Source organism: Engystomops pustulosus, chromosome 10 (assembly GCF_040894005.1).
Source record: "Engystomops pustulosus chromosome 10, aEngPut4.maternal, whole genome shotgun sequence".
Classification (NCBI taxonomy): Eukaryota; Metazoa; Chordata; class Amphibia; order Anura; family Leptodactylidae; genus Engystomops; species Engystomops pustulosus.
The window spans coordinates 55,796,525-55,810,759 of record NC_092420.1 but is presented as its reverse complement, the minus strand read 5'-3'; the positions used below and the strand labels follow the sequence as shown (position 1 = coordinate 55,810,759).

Sequence of the window (14,235 nt, the reverse complement as noted above, 5' to 3'; positions counted from 1 at the left end):
GCACTAACATCTGCAAAGTGAAGAATAGAATAAAAACATTTAAAACAGTGAAAACAGTGAACACAGGACCATTTAATTGCAGAACACATTGAAAGAACACTATTCTTCACAAACAGATGTTCGGCACACATCTCCGAACTTAGTGGGAGACACGCGAGAACACCTGTAAAGTGAAGAATAGTGTTTTTTTAATGTGTTCTTACAATTAAAACATCTGGAAACATGTGGAATGTGTTATTATTTACTGTTCTTTTAATGAGTTGTGTTAGTGAAAAAAAGCTCGAGTCTCCCATTGACTTTAATGGGGCTCGTTATTCGGTACGAGCACTCGAGCATCGGGAAAAGTTTGTACCGAATAACGAGCACCCGAGCATTTTAGTGCTCGCTCATCTCTATTCCTGATCTTAGCTAACTTGACTTTGTTCATCAATTGTCCATTTGTACTGAGGATAGGCTGTGAATTTTGAAGTCTTTTAAAAACCTATAAGTCCTGGGTCCAGCAGACGACTCAGATATATCTGTGTTCCCAACAAAGCGTTATATTGAGTTAATGGGGCAGATTTACTTACCTGGCCCATTCGCGATCCAGCGGCGCGTTCTCTGCGGTGGATTCGGGTCTTCCGGCGATTCACTAAGGTAGTTCCTCCGCTGTCCACCATATGTCGCTGCTGCGCTGAAGTTCCCCAAGCCCCGCTGGAATGCGCTGAAATTCACCGGCCTATACCTAGTGAAGGTAAGTGCAAGTTTCGCTACACATTTTTTTTTTAAAATGCGACAGTTTTTCCGAATCCCTCAGGTTTTCGTTCGGCCACGCCCCCCTATTTCTGTCGTGTGCATGCCGGTGCCGATGAGACAAAATCCATTTGCGTGCGCCAAAATCCCGGGGCAATACAGGGAAAATCTGAGTAAATCGGAAATATTCGGGTAACACGTCGGGAAAAAGCGAATCGGGCCATTAGTAAATGACCCCCAATGTGTCCAATATGAACAATCTTATTGCCTATGCTAAATGTCTTTTTCCCATTATAGTTCAGTTTCAAATATTTAGAAAATGTCTGTCTAAGAATTATTCTTTCCAAGTGGAGAAGTGGCCAACTGGCCTGGAAACATACAACCTTCTGCAAGGTATTGGCCACAACTATGGTTATTTTAATGTCTGACTATTAGTAAACATATTGTATGATATTTTAGGGGTTTTGTTCAAATAGATTTTCTAGATTTCCACTTATTGTCATTTTACAGGAAGCCACATTGTTTACATAAATAAATCCATAACATTTATTTATAGAAACTGGACAGCCCGTAAAAGACCAGAAATTGTTCTTGTTAACTGTGGATGTCCCACCACCGGAGCTCCCACCAATCTGCAACTGTTGATAGTGGTCATGTTGAGCTGAATAACCTATTTAATGCAGAGATCTTGAAGTGTGATATTCAACTATCCCAACATTTTGACTTGAAACAAAAATTTAAAAAAAACGTATAATTATTAAAATTCTTGAAACTCTCCTTTATAATTGTAATCAGTTACAATGGAATAACACATGGATATTTGCTTTCTTCAGTCTTTTAATATTAAGCCATTTTGCTATTTGACTCTATTAGAAGGCTGGAAGGAAACGTACTGGGATTGGTACTAAAGAGGTTAAAAAGATTTTCTGCCGCAGAAACACTCACTGTCCATAAAATTTATTAGAATGGGCACAAGATGTGCTCAGAGTTTCTCCTGTAGTCTGGTCCTTGGAGCAGATCTTGTGAACTTGTGAGGTACAGACATTCTACGATGGAGACTTATCAGGAGTCCTGAAATAATTGCAAATACTAGTGAACCGCCAGGTAATTTCGATTATTTCCCACTTCACGCCATCTCCATGCCAAGTGTGCATGGAGTAGAGTGAAGGGGGTGCAGTAGTCTATGTTCCTGCCCTGCGCCTACACAATAGCTATGGCCTATAAATATTCAGGCCTTAAAGGGGTATTCCGGGAATATGAACGTCTGACACAAAAACCCATGATGCTATAAATAAATGAATATAACAAAACTCAATGTCATTAGTCAGAAAACGGAGCTGGAATAGTTTGATTTTATGATTTACAAAATTTATGGCCTCTCTAAAGTAGGTGGAGTTATCACTAAGATGGCCACCACTGGAAACTACAAGTTCCATGATCCTTTAGTTCTCAGTAACTCCTCCTGCCTCTTATGCTCTGCTCCCAGTGATAATATAACAGACTTTCTTGCTCTGTTACCATAGTAATAATGTGTAACTGCCATCACCACAACACTGGCCATACTGGATGCACTGCAACCAACCCACTACAGCCAAACATAGTGGTGATCACATGACCTTCCCAGGCAGGTGCAGGACATGTGATGTGGACATGTGACCAGTGGCCATTTTCTGTCCTGTGTCTGCTCCGCAACAGACCGTGCAGAGAAAAATAACGGACAGACTAAAAGGCCAGTAGCATTTTTATTCTTCATTACAGAGAAAAATTTTAAATAACAACTAATTACATATTAGCTTATATTTTGAGTACCCATTTGTATATGAATTATGATTATTCCTGGAATACCCCTTTAAAGCCCACAGTCTGTAGTGGAATTCTGTGACAGGCAGGGTCTGGCATAGAATTGTTAACTGCCGCAAGTATCTGTATGTGGCAGCTTCGGAAGGACTGGACCTTCATCACACGCTAGTGCACCGGCGTATGATAAATATCCCCCTATTGATTTTCTGGCACCCATATGCAGAAATCATAAAGCTATGAAGCTTATGGTCAGGACAAGTAGTGGATTTAACCCTTTCCCTGCCAAGCCTTTCTGGAAAGTTTATCGCAAATTTGGCCAGAGTAGTTTTTATCATTTTTACATGTAGAAATTAAACTGAAATTACAGCATAAAGATATATACTTAACCACAAAAAAACACTTGCCCCATTTTAAATAAGGAGATTTTTAGACATCTGCACCTTCAAGTTATTTTTATTCTGTTTATAAAAAAATGCATACAATTTTAATTCAATGGCAGAAAATGTGCCCCAAGCAGAAAATAACTTGCTTCACACTTCCAACTTGTAATGGATGAACATGTGTAGAGTTCATAGATGAATGGGCATATTTTCACAAAATCACTAAAACTGAAATAAGCAAAAATCAGTTTTTTTGCTAGAAATTTTAAGACACCACCTGCAAAATATAGATATTAAACAAATTAAAAAGTAAACATTCCCATAAAACCTACCGTATATACTCGAGTATAAGCCGACCCAAGTATAAGCCGAGACCCCTAATTTTGACACAAAAAACTGGAAAAAAAAACCCATTGACTCGAGTATAAGCAGAGGGTGGGAAATGCATTGGTCACAGCCCCCCCAGTATATAGCCTTCCAGCCCCCTGGAGTATATAGCCAGCCCCCTGGAGTATATAGCCAGCCAGCCCCTGTAGTATATAGCCAGCCAGCACAATGGAGTATATAGGCTGCCTGCCTTCCCCCTCAATTATATAGCCTGCCTACCCTCTCGAGAATATAGCCTGTCTGCCCCCTCGAGTATATAGCCTGCCTGCTCCCTCGAGTATAAAGCCTGCCTGCCTCCTCGAGTATATAGCCTGCCTGCCCCCTCGAGTATATAGCCTGCCTGCCCCCTTTGAGTATATAGCCTGCCTGAACCCCGAATATATAGCCTGCCTGCCTGCCCCCTCGAATATATAGCCTGCCTGCCTCCTCAAGACTGTGAAGGGCCAGGACCTGATGTCGGAGCCACTATGGATGCCGGGGAATGTCAGAAGGTGAGTTGACTTGTTTTTTTTCCCCTTGACTCGAGTATAAGTTAGGGTTTTTCAGCACATTTTTTGTGCTGAAAAACTAGGCTTATACTCGAGTATATATGGTATATGTTTTTTGAAAGCAGACAACCTAGCAATTGCATTTGTCTTGATTAACAGTTGAGAGCCCGTACCACCATCATGCATCATTACAGCATGATCTAATAGTGCTCTTGTCAATCTATATATACATTAATATTGCAGTATTTTACAATGAACACGTGATCAAATGATCACATGCTCATATCCCACCCTGGGACAAAGTAAAACTGTTAAAAAAAGTTTTTTTTAAAAAAGTACATATAAAAAATAATTAAAATAATGAATAAAGATCCCTTAATGCCCCATCAGTTATAAAAATCTAATTTCACAATAAACATGTAAAAATCAACACTGAGTATCGCCATGTCCACAGCAAATAGAACATTAAAATAAAATTGTTACTGATCCCCTACGGTGAACGCCGTAAAAAATGATAAAAAAAATTCCAAAATTAAGATATTTTCACATCCAATAACAAAAATTATAAAAAGTGATCATAAAGTAACATTTACTTCAACATGATACCAATAAAAAGTACAGCTTGTCCAGCAAAAAAGCAAGCCGTAAAATAACTCATTTACAAAAAAAATTAAAATGTTATGGTTCTTAGAACATGGTGATGCAAAAGCAAACAAATTTCTCAACAAATGAGTTCCATATTCTGCAAAACAAGTCAACCAAAAAACAGCTATATTGCCGTAATCGTGGTGACTCATAAAGTTAATAAATAATTTTTATGGTATGTTGTACAGCCAAGAAAAAAACCCTAAAAAACCTAGACCAGAATTAATGATTTTCTTTTCCTCACCAAGAAAGAGTTAATAAAATTTGATCATTTAGCTTTTTATGCCCCCTAAATGATGTAACTGAAAAGTGTCTCTCATACTGGAAAAAATAAGCCCCAACATGTCCACATTACAAAAAAATATAAACATTTTATAACCTGTAAAATATGACAATAAGTATCTACTCTGACTGGTGCTCCTTCCCTTCTCTGTCCTGTCGTGTGTCCCTACAGCAGTTTACCAGCACACATGAGATATCTGCATTCTAGGGAGAAATTGGGAATTGAACTTTGTGGAGCTTTTTATCATTTATTCCATTGTCCAAAAAATTGGTAATTGTAAATTCCACCTCCATTTTGTTTTAACCCCTGTAAAACAAACTTCTTAAAGTTGGTTTCTCATACATTGATGGGTGTAGTTTCTATATTGGGATAATTTAAGGGGATTTACCCTGTCAAAGTCACTTAAAAACTGAGCAGGTGTCTGTAAATATAAGTTTTGTCGATTTTTCCAAAATAACTTTAAAAATTGCCCCCACAATTCTAAGTCCAATAATATCCTAGAAAAATTAGAGGGTGCAAAAACATGGCAACATAAATCAGACACTAGAGAAATGTTAGTTATGAAGTTTTTTGTCTGCTATCTGCTGGAAAAGCAAAATATTTTGAATAAAAAAATTGAGAAATTTTATAAAAAATTGGCACTAATTTAAAGAGGATCTGTCACCGGATTTTGACCACTCTGACTAACAATGCCTGCTGATAAAGGGTTACAAGTCCTCCCCATATCATCTAAAATTAGTAGTCCGGGACTGTACCTTAATTACAGACGTTTTTCTGATTTGCAAATTAGCTTTAATAACTTATGTCTAGGATCTGTGACTCTTCTCTCTCTCAGGCTGGCAGTGAACCACACCCCATTATTGTGACTGACAGCTCTGTGTCTCTTCAAATCCCTGCCATGCCTCCTTGTACTTAGGGACTGTCTGCTAATATTCAACTACAGACATATAAAGCTCTATGTACAGATGTCAATTTTTTTACATGGTACCTTGTGTTACATTCATGACATGTGACCAGAGTGACATCATCACAGATCCTTTAGCCTTATAATAATAGAAAGCTGTACACCATGTATGTGATCATTTTGTCAGATACATGCATTGGATACAGTTTGCGATTGTTAAGAGGCTAAAGGAATTGAGATGATGTGACTCTAGTCACATGACATGAACTGTGACCAGTAAGGCATGGAGAGTATTAGAAGGGAGGGGCGGATGATGCTGTGTAATTTAAGATAAAAAGTGATTTATGTGGATGTAAAAGAAACAATTTTTAGCTAAAAGAATTACGGCTACCCAAGAGTCACTCCAGCCTGCAGCTACCCAAGAGTCGCTCCAGCCTGCGGCTACCCAAGTGTTGTTCCAGCCTGTGGCTACCCAAGAGTCGCTCCAGCCTGCGGCTACCCAAGAGTCGTTCCAGCCTGCGGCTACAAGATGTTCTAGACGTCCTGAAGATGCCCTTGGCTTGTTCCATGCCAGGTCCAAGTGCCACACGGTTGGTCCTGTTTTCACTGTTCCTGCTCTCCTCCTCAGGTGTTCCATCACCGAGAAGAATTGGAAGAAGCAAAGGAAGAAGAAGAGGCTGAAGAAGAACAGAAGAGAGGCCCTTAGGGGGTACTGTCACAGTTACACCCACAATCCTCGGTACAGATCGCGGGTGTACCTGTGCTTGCTGCCATTGTCCCCACTCCCCTAGGTCCATACTCACCTGGCTCCGGATTCCGTGATGGTCCTGGTCCCACGCCGGCTTCCTCCTAGGCCGCGCTCCTGCTTCTTGCCGAAGCTGTGCGCTCCCGATGCTAGGGCGCACATGCCCGACTCTCCAGGAATTTAAAGGGCCAGTGTCCTCCCAATTGGTGCTGGCATCCCGGCTCTGCTATATAGACGCCTCTGTGATTCCTGAGTGTTTCCAGACCCCTCAGAGTTTCCTGAGCGATGCCTCTGTGTTCCCGTGTTCCTGTGGTGTTCCCGTGTTCCTGTGGTGTTCCCGTGTTCCTGTAGTGTTCCCATGGTGTAATCCTGTGGCGGTCCTGTAATCCTGTGTCGGTCCTGTAATCCTGTGATGGTCCTGTAATTCTGTGGCGGTCATATAATCCTGTGGCTGTCCTGTGGTCCTGTGGTGGTCCTGCAGTCCTGTATCCCAGTGGTCTTCCTGAGGTCCTGCCAGCCATCCTTCCAAGGTCCTGCCAGCCATCCTTCCAAGGTCCTGCCAGCCGTCCTTCCGAGGTCCTGCCATCCCGAGGTCCAGCAAACCCACGGTCATGCCAACCTGAGGTCCTGCCAACCTGTGGTCCTGCCTAACTATGGTCCTGCCTACCCGTGGTCGTGCCTTCCCGTGTCCCTACCTTGGCTGCCACAGCAGGCCTAGTCGCACCCGTAGAGCGACCTGGAAGCTCCCCGCCGCAGCAAGACCATCCTGCTTTGTGGTGGGCTCTGGCGAAGATCAGTAGTCCACTTAGACTCCGCTCCTGGGTTGTGGCTAGCATCGTTATCCCCCGCAGTGGTCCAGGGAGTACACAGACTTTAGCCTCCACTGAGGTCTTGTATCCTGCTAAAGCCCTGGACTGTACCAAGGACCCACGCCAGCTACTGGGTGATCTTCCCAGCCATATTGCCCAGCAGTCTCAAGAGGTTGCTGCCCAAGAAGAACTACTGGACAAACTTGCTGCCACACATCGCTGGATGATTGCCTCCCAGCAGCAGGCTCCCGCGACTCTACCTCCAGTCACCCCACTATGTTTTCCGGCAGTAGAGACTGGACCCGGAAATTTTTTGCCTGACAAATTTGATGGCAACCCCAAATTGTGCAAGAGATTCGTTTCCCAGTACTCACAGCACCTTGAACTGATGTCCTCCCAGTTCCCCATCGAAGATTCTAAGGTAGCGTTTGTCTACTGTTTTCTCTCTGGAGGGGCCCTGACTTGGGCTACTCCTCTATGGGATAGTGGTGACCCGGACATGGTTACCCATACCAAGTTCCTGGCAAAAATCCGGTCCAGGTTTGAACCACCTCAAGTTTGGCTATCTCGCCTGTCCTGTTTGGTCCCGGTGTCCCCAGTGTCTCCGCAGCCTCCTAGAGTTGCTCCGGCCTTCCCACAGGCCGCTCCAGTGTGCCAAGAGCCATTCCAGTCTCCGGTGTGCCAAGAGCCACTCCAGTCTCCGGTGTGTCAAGAGCCACCTGAGCCTCCACAGCCTCCCAGTGCTGCTCCAGCGGCGCCCCAGCCTCAGCAGCTTTCCAGAGCTGCTCCAGCGGCGCCTCAGTCTCTGCAGCTTCCCAGAGCTGCTCCAGCGGTGCCTTAGCCTCCGCAGCTTCCCAGAGCTGCTCCAGCGGCGCCTCAGCCTCCGCAGCTTCCCAGAGCTGCTCCAGCGGCGCCTCAGCCTCCGCAGCTTCCCAGAGCTGCTCCAGCGGCGCCTCAGCCTCTGCAGCTTCCCAGAGCTGCTCCAGCGGCGCCTCAGCCTCTGCAGCTTCCCAGAGGTGCTCCAGCAGCGCCTCAGCCTCTGCAGCTTCCCAGAGCTGCTCCAGCGGTGCCTCAGCCTCCACAGCTTCCCAGAGCTGCTCCGGCTTTCCCACAAGCCGCTACAGTGTCTCCGCAGCTTCCCAGAGCTGCTCCAGCTATCCCACAAGCTGCTCATGTGTCTCTGCAGCTTCCCAGTGCTGCCCAAGAGTCGCTCCAGCCTGAGGCTACCCAAGAGTCACTCCAGCCTGCGGCTACCCAAGAGTCGCTCCAGCCTACGGTTACCCAAGAGTCGTTCCAGCCTACGGCTACCCAAGAGTCGCTCCAGCCTGCGGCTACCCAAGAGTCTTTCCAGCCTGCGACTACAAGATGTTCTAAACGTCCTGAAGATGCCCTTGGCTTGTTCCATGCCAGGTCTAAGTGCCACACGGTTGGTCCTGTCTTCACTGTTCCTGCTCTCCTCCTCGGGCCATCCCGAGGTCCTGCCATCCCGAGGTCCTGCCATCCCGAGGTCCTGCCAACCCGAGGTCTTGACAACCCGTGGTCCTGCCAACCCGAGGTCCTGCTAACCCGTGGTACTGCCTACCTGTGGTCCTGCCAACCTGTGGTCCTGCCTATCCGTTGTTTTGCCTACCCGTGTCCCTACCTTGGCTGCCACTTGGCTGAGATGAACCAGTGTGACTCCATAAGATCCATATACTCCTCCTCACTTAAGGAAGGGATCAAGGTCCCCCACCCCTCCAGTGGCCGACACGGGGTATTTTGCGCTTTAGCTTAAAATATGGAATGCTTCACAAATTTGTGTGTCATCCTTGCGCAGTGGCCAGGCTAATCTTCTCTGTATCGTTACAATTTTAGGATTTGTGCTCCCGAAACAAGCACAATTTGTTTCTTTTTATATACAATAATACTTTTAGATGCACTTCCACAACATGGGCAATAAAGTGTGTATGATGTATACACTGATAGTGCAGCTACACACATATGGCGGAGGAAAAAAAGTACCGTATATACTCGAGTATAAGCCGACCTGAGTATAAGCCGAGACTCCTCATTTTACCACCAAAAACTGGGAAAACCTATTGACTTGAGTATAAGCCGAGGGTGTAGTATACAGCCAGTCCCCGTGTAGTATACAGCCAGTCCCCATGTTGTATACAGCCAGCCCCCATGTTGTATACAGCATCCCCCCATGTTTTATACAGCCTGCCCCCATGTTGTATACAGCCTGCCCCCATGTTGTATACAGCCTGCCCCCAAGTGGTATACAGCCTGCCCCCATGTTGTATACAGCCTGCCTTCAAGAGGTATACAGCCTGCCCCCATAAAGTATACAGCCTGCCCCCATAAAGTATACAGCCTGCCCCCATAAAGTATACAGCCTGCCCCTATAAGGTATACAGCCTGCTCCTATAAAGTATACAGCCTGCCTCCTGCCAAGCGAATAAAAAAAATAAAAAACTTAATACTCACCCTCCGGTGTCCCGATCTTCAGCGCGGGTCCAGATCTTCAGCGCGAGGCTCCCGATCCTCAGCGCGGTACCAGGCGGTGGCTCCTCTTCTCTCTTCTGTAGCAGGCAGATCGCGTCCATGCGATCTGCCGGCGGGCGCGCACTATGATACCGCAATGTTGCGGCTGATGACGTCATCAGCCGCAACACCGCTGCATCTTATTGTGCGCCCGCCGGGAGATCGCATGGACGCGATCTGCCTGCTACAGAAGAGAGAAGAGGAGCCACCGCCTGGTACCGCGCCGAGGATCGGGAGCCTCGCGCTGAAGATCTGGACCCACGCTGAAGATCGGGACACCGGAGAGTAAGTATTACGTTTTTTTTTTTTTCTTGACTCGTGTATAAGCCGAAGTGAGGTTTTTCAGCACATTTTTTGTGCTGAAAAACTCGGCTTATACACGAGTATATACGGTAATGCAAAATCATCTAAATTCTATGTATATCCCCCATGGGGTCTCCTTGTCTTACTCCACCTCTATTGTTAGCTCCTAAGTATACAATGTGGTTGGCTTATACAAATGCAACACCTATCTAGAGAAAAAAAAAGCCATTCCAGCCAAAAGAAATGCAGAAAAATTATATATTTTATTACGGTAGCTAATCGAATGATACACAATTTAAAAACAGATAAAAGGCTGGTCACATAAAAGGAAAACAAGGGCACTACACAAAATCAGACAAGTATTGCAGGATAATATATGGGGGTAGGTACTGCTCTCCTGGGAGAGGTGTGCCCAGAGAGATATGCTATAAATCCAAGAGGAGGATGTCTCTGTGGTAGTCTGGGATCAGTGTCAAGTGTTTAAAGAGCATAGTGCCTGTGATTCCCAGATGCAACCTTGGGTTAGTTCACATATTAATTTTCACAAAATAGGCATCCCTTACTGTAAAAACACATAGATTTGTTACAGCCTATCACAATAGGATCAAAACAAACATATTGCACATACCCATTATCGCTGGTTCACCTGCCGTCTGAAACAAATGCCCCATGTATGATGTATGCAACTTATATAATGTGTGCACTAGTGGAAGCTTTATTATACAACCACCTAGAATTCTACAAATCCCCTTACAGTGAACTCTCTCAGCATGGAGTAATGTGTATTTGCTTGCTCCTGCTTATTTACTAGCGATGATAAAATGTGCAAATGTGCCCTAAACCCATTCAGAAGAACAGACACAATGAAAGTGCATGCCAGATTGGTTGCTATGGCATTAGGCAATCTTGTTAATTACTACTCTGTGTTAATCGGGTGATGTACTTGACCTGCTTAGCCACCGGCCGCCAATGATAATCACTAACAGGCTACAATTTTACATGGACGGCTTGAGCAAAGGGTCATCATGTCGTCACTACCTGTAACAGATTCCTGTGTGTTTATGGATGTCATTTTATTCATTGTCATAGAATGTCCCAGAGGTTGACAATATATTATTGTAATTTTGTCTTTTAGAGTATATTGCTCTATTCCATGGCATTACCTCTGCTAGAAGAATCTGTCTTTTATTCAGTCTTGGTTTTTTTTTCAGACACAAAGTTTTTAATTTGTACTTAAAGGGGCTTTCCAATGCAACGTCGGACCGTGCACCACATTTATCATGCAGTGTCCAACAGAATTGTGTCGCAAGTGTGTTATTAATCCCACCCCCCTATGTTAAAAGTGCAGTTGGTCAGCGGTGCAGGGGCGCCAGATTCATGAAGAACTTGCACCACAATACATGAATGTGATGCACTCTGCACACTCCACAAGCAAAATGTGAGCCATCCTGTAATAACAATACAAACCTTTTATTATTTCTGCTGGGTTAGTAACATAATGTAACACAATGCATAAATAACATAAGAAAAAGTGTTTTTGTGATGCACACTATCCCCTATAGGAGCTGCCAAACAGTCACAGATGGATCCCACATCTAGCAATTAGTAAAAATAAAACAGTCTGACCGGAGCTCCTTGTGTGTCCTTCTATATATCCTTTGATAAATCGATGATTTCACTCCTTTCCCAACTATGTTCCAAATTCTTCAGTACACTTCCACACAAACGGTATTTGGATGGGAATAGATCGCTATTCAGACAGTTTTAAGCTGCGTTTTCTTGCATCCTGTAGCCAAATAGTGTACAGCTACTATAGAAGAGATTAAGCAGCAGATAGGGTAGACCCCTTTTTTGATATTTCGGCAATGTTTGGCAATTCTTGTTTTAATCTTTCGGCCTGTTCTCCCTACATACCCCAAATTGCAGGGACACATTAAGATATAAATTACAATGTCTACAATATGGGGAAGAGGGTGTGAAGTCTTGGGATATACTAGATTGGATAAAGCTGTGTAACAACAGATATTTTATTTTTCTCCTGGTAGAACATTCTTGTTAGTTTTTTATATATTAATATTGTATGTATACTAAATAGTTGCTAAATGGTCTGATGTATCTATTTTATAATAGAATGGAAGACAGTAATTGTGCTATGTGTAAGGTATAAAAAGATTGAGAGGTTACTAGTCAGCAACGCCCCGGAAGAAGCCGTGGTAGCGAAACCCTGGGTCGGGCGAACTAGCGAGTCTGGTGTCCACATGGTGGATTTTATATGCGCATGTTTTTATTCTATTTTGTGAGTATGTTTTAATAAAATAAACTCCATATATTTGAACATACTACCCTATCTGCTGCTTAAAGGGGTATTCCCATCTGGGCATTTACATTTAATTAAATTAATTTGACATATGTAAACATTTCTTCAATTGGATGTTATTAAAAAAAATGTTCCTGTGTGAAGATAATTTCTCATAAATGTAGTTATTCTGTCCCTTAGAAACGAGATACTTTCCTCGGATACGACCACGTCACACTCTGGCAGCGGTGGCCAGACTTGCGCTATAGAGTCCTGTCAAACCACCAGGATTCAGCGATCATTACCACAGAACGGCTGTGCGACATGTAGTAACTCCGGGACATTTTATATTCAATAACCTTTTGTTTCTTTCTGCACTCAATCTATCAGACGTGGCCGTATCCGAGGAAGCTCTCTCGTTTCTAAGGGACAACATGGTTACATTTAGGAGAATTTATCTTCACACAGGATCATTTTTTTTAATAACATCCAATTGAAGAAATGTTTATATATGGCAGATTAATGAAACTGAATGTAAATGCCCAGATGAGAATACCCCTTTAATCTCTTCTATAGTAGCTGTACACTATTTGGCTACAGTATGCAAGAAAACGCCGCATAAATAACATACCATAGTCCATACATCATAGTATGATGCAAGGAACCCCATTCCCAGCAGTGTGGTTAGCCTCTGACTCAGGACTCTGCATGGCCCATGATAATGTAACACAGGGCCTAAATAACATACCATAGTCCATACATCATAGTATGATGCAAGGAACCCCATTCCCAGCAGTGTGGTTAGCCTCTGACTCAGGACTTTGCATGGCCCATGATCACAGGCTCATCCTGGATAGCATGAAACAATCCTTAAGCTAATTCCAAAATGGGCCTGAAATGGGCTGCTTTATGCTTCAGAAATCCTTGCATTTCAGCTGTGGATTGATTATGTAGAATATTGATGAGATTTGTTTAATCCCATCCACTTTCTATAGCACTAATCTATCATCAAAGTATGTGGTCAGCATGAGGTTCCGGATTCAGACTCTGACAGTAGATGTATATTTATCAGCTAAAGGTGGGTGTCCACCTGATTTTGTGGGTGAATTAGCACCTATTTAATTAGGATTATGCAGGATACTCTGTTGACCTTTTGCTCACGGGGTGTTGGATGTAGTGGCGAGATTTCAAACTTACCCTGGACCCTTCAATGGACTCTTCCATGTCAAGGAGCACTGTCCCCTTACATTAAGTTGGTAGGTTACGGGCTACAACTTGTACATGACCTTTATCCACAAGAACCTCGCCCATGGCACCTTCCATGCTCTGACAGCATCTTTCTGCATATGGGCCTGGATCTCCATCTTTGGACAAGGCCATGTCAGAAGATTGCTGAAGATTGATTACAACCTAAACAAGCAATCTCTTTTTCCTGGTGAATGTAGTTAGGGCACTTTCTTGAGCAAACATATCTCAGGCTTTAGGAAAAGCAATGGCATTTCTTCTATGAACACTCCAATAAAAGAGGCCATCCCCTAGCCATGCTTTTGGAGCGTTGCTTCCATATTCACACATCTGATCCCCCCAAAATTTGAATCAGTGTGCCTTTAGATGTCACCTAATTAATAGAGATAGGCTCACACCCCCTGACACCATTTACTCTTTAATTAGTACCAGAGAAGTCAGTGTTGGCATGTAAATGCAGACAGGCGAGTGCATGCCAACGCCACGTGCCCATCTGCATTTAAATGCTGCTGCCATTTTGCCAAGAATTGAAACTCCATGATGTTGTCAGAGAGTGAAGATCCTCAGCAACATGGCAGCAGCATTTAAAGGGAACATGTCAGGATCTTTTTCAATGGGGACAGCTTACAATAGAGAGTAAACAGTTATCAGGCCTCATGGATCACTGCGTCTGTCGGGATTATAAGGCTTAC

General features: G+C 43.9%; 1 non-coding gene across 1 annotated transcript; it reads right to left on the bottom strand.

Annotated features, from left to right (window-relative positions):
• Positions 1-8,944: 8,944 nt before the first annotated feature.
• Positions 8,945-9,051, bottom strand: LOC140105287 (U6 spliceosomal RNA). Its single transcript, XR_011850526.1, has one exon. It is a non-coding gene; the product is annotated as a U6 spliceosomal RNA (small nuclear RNA).
• Positions 9,052-14,235: the final 5,184 nt, after the last annotated feature.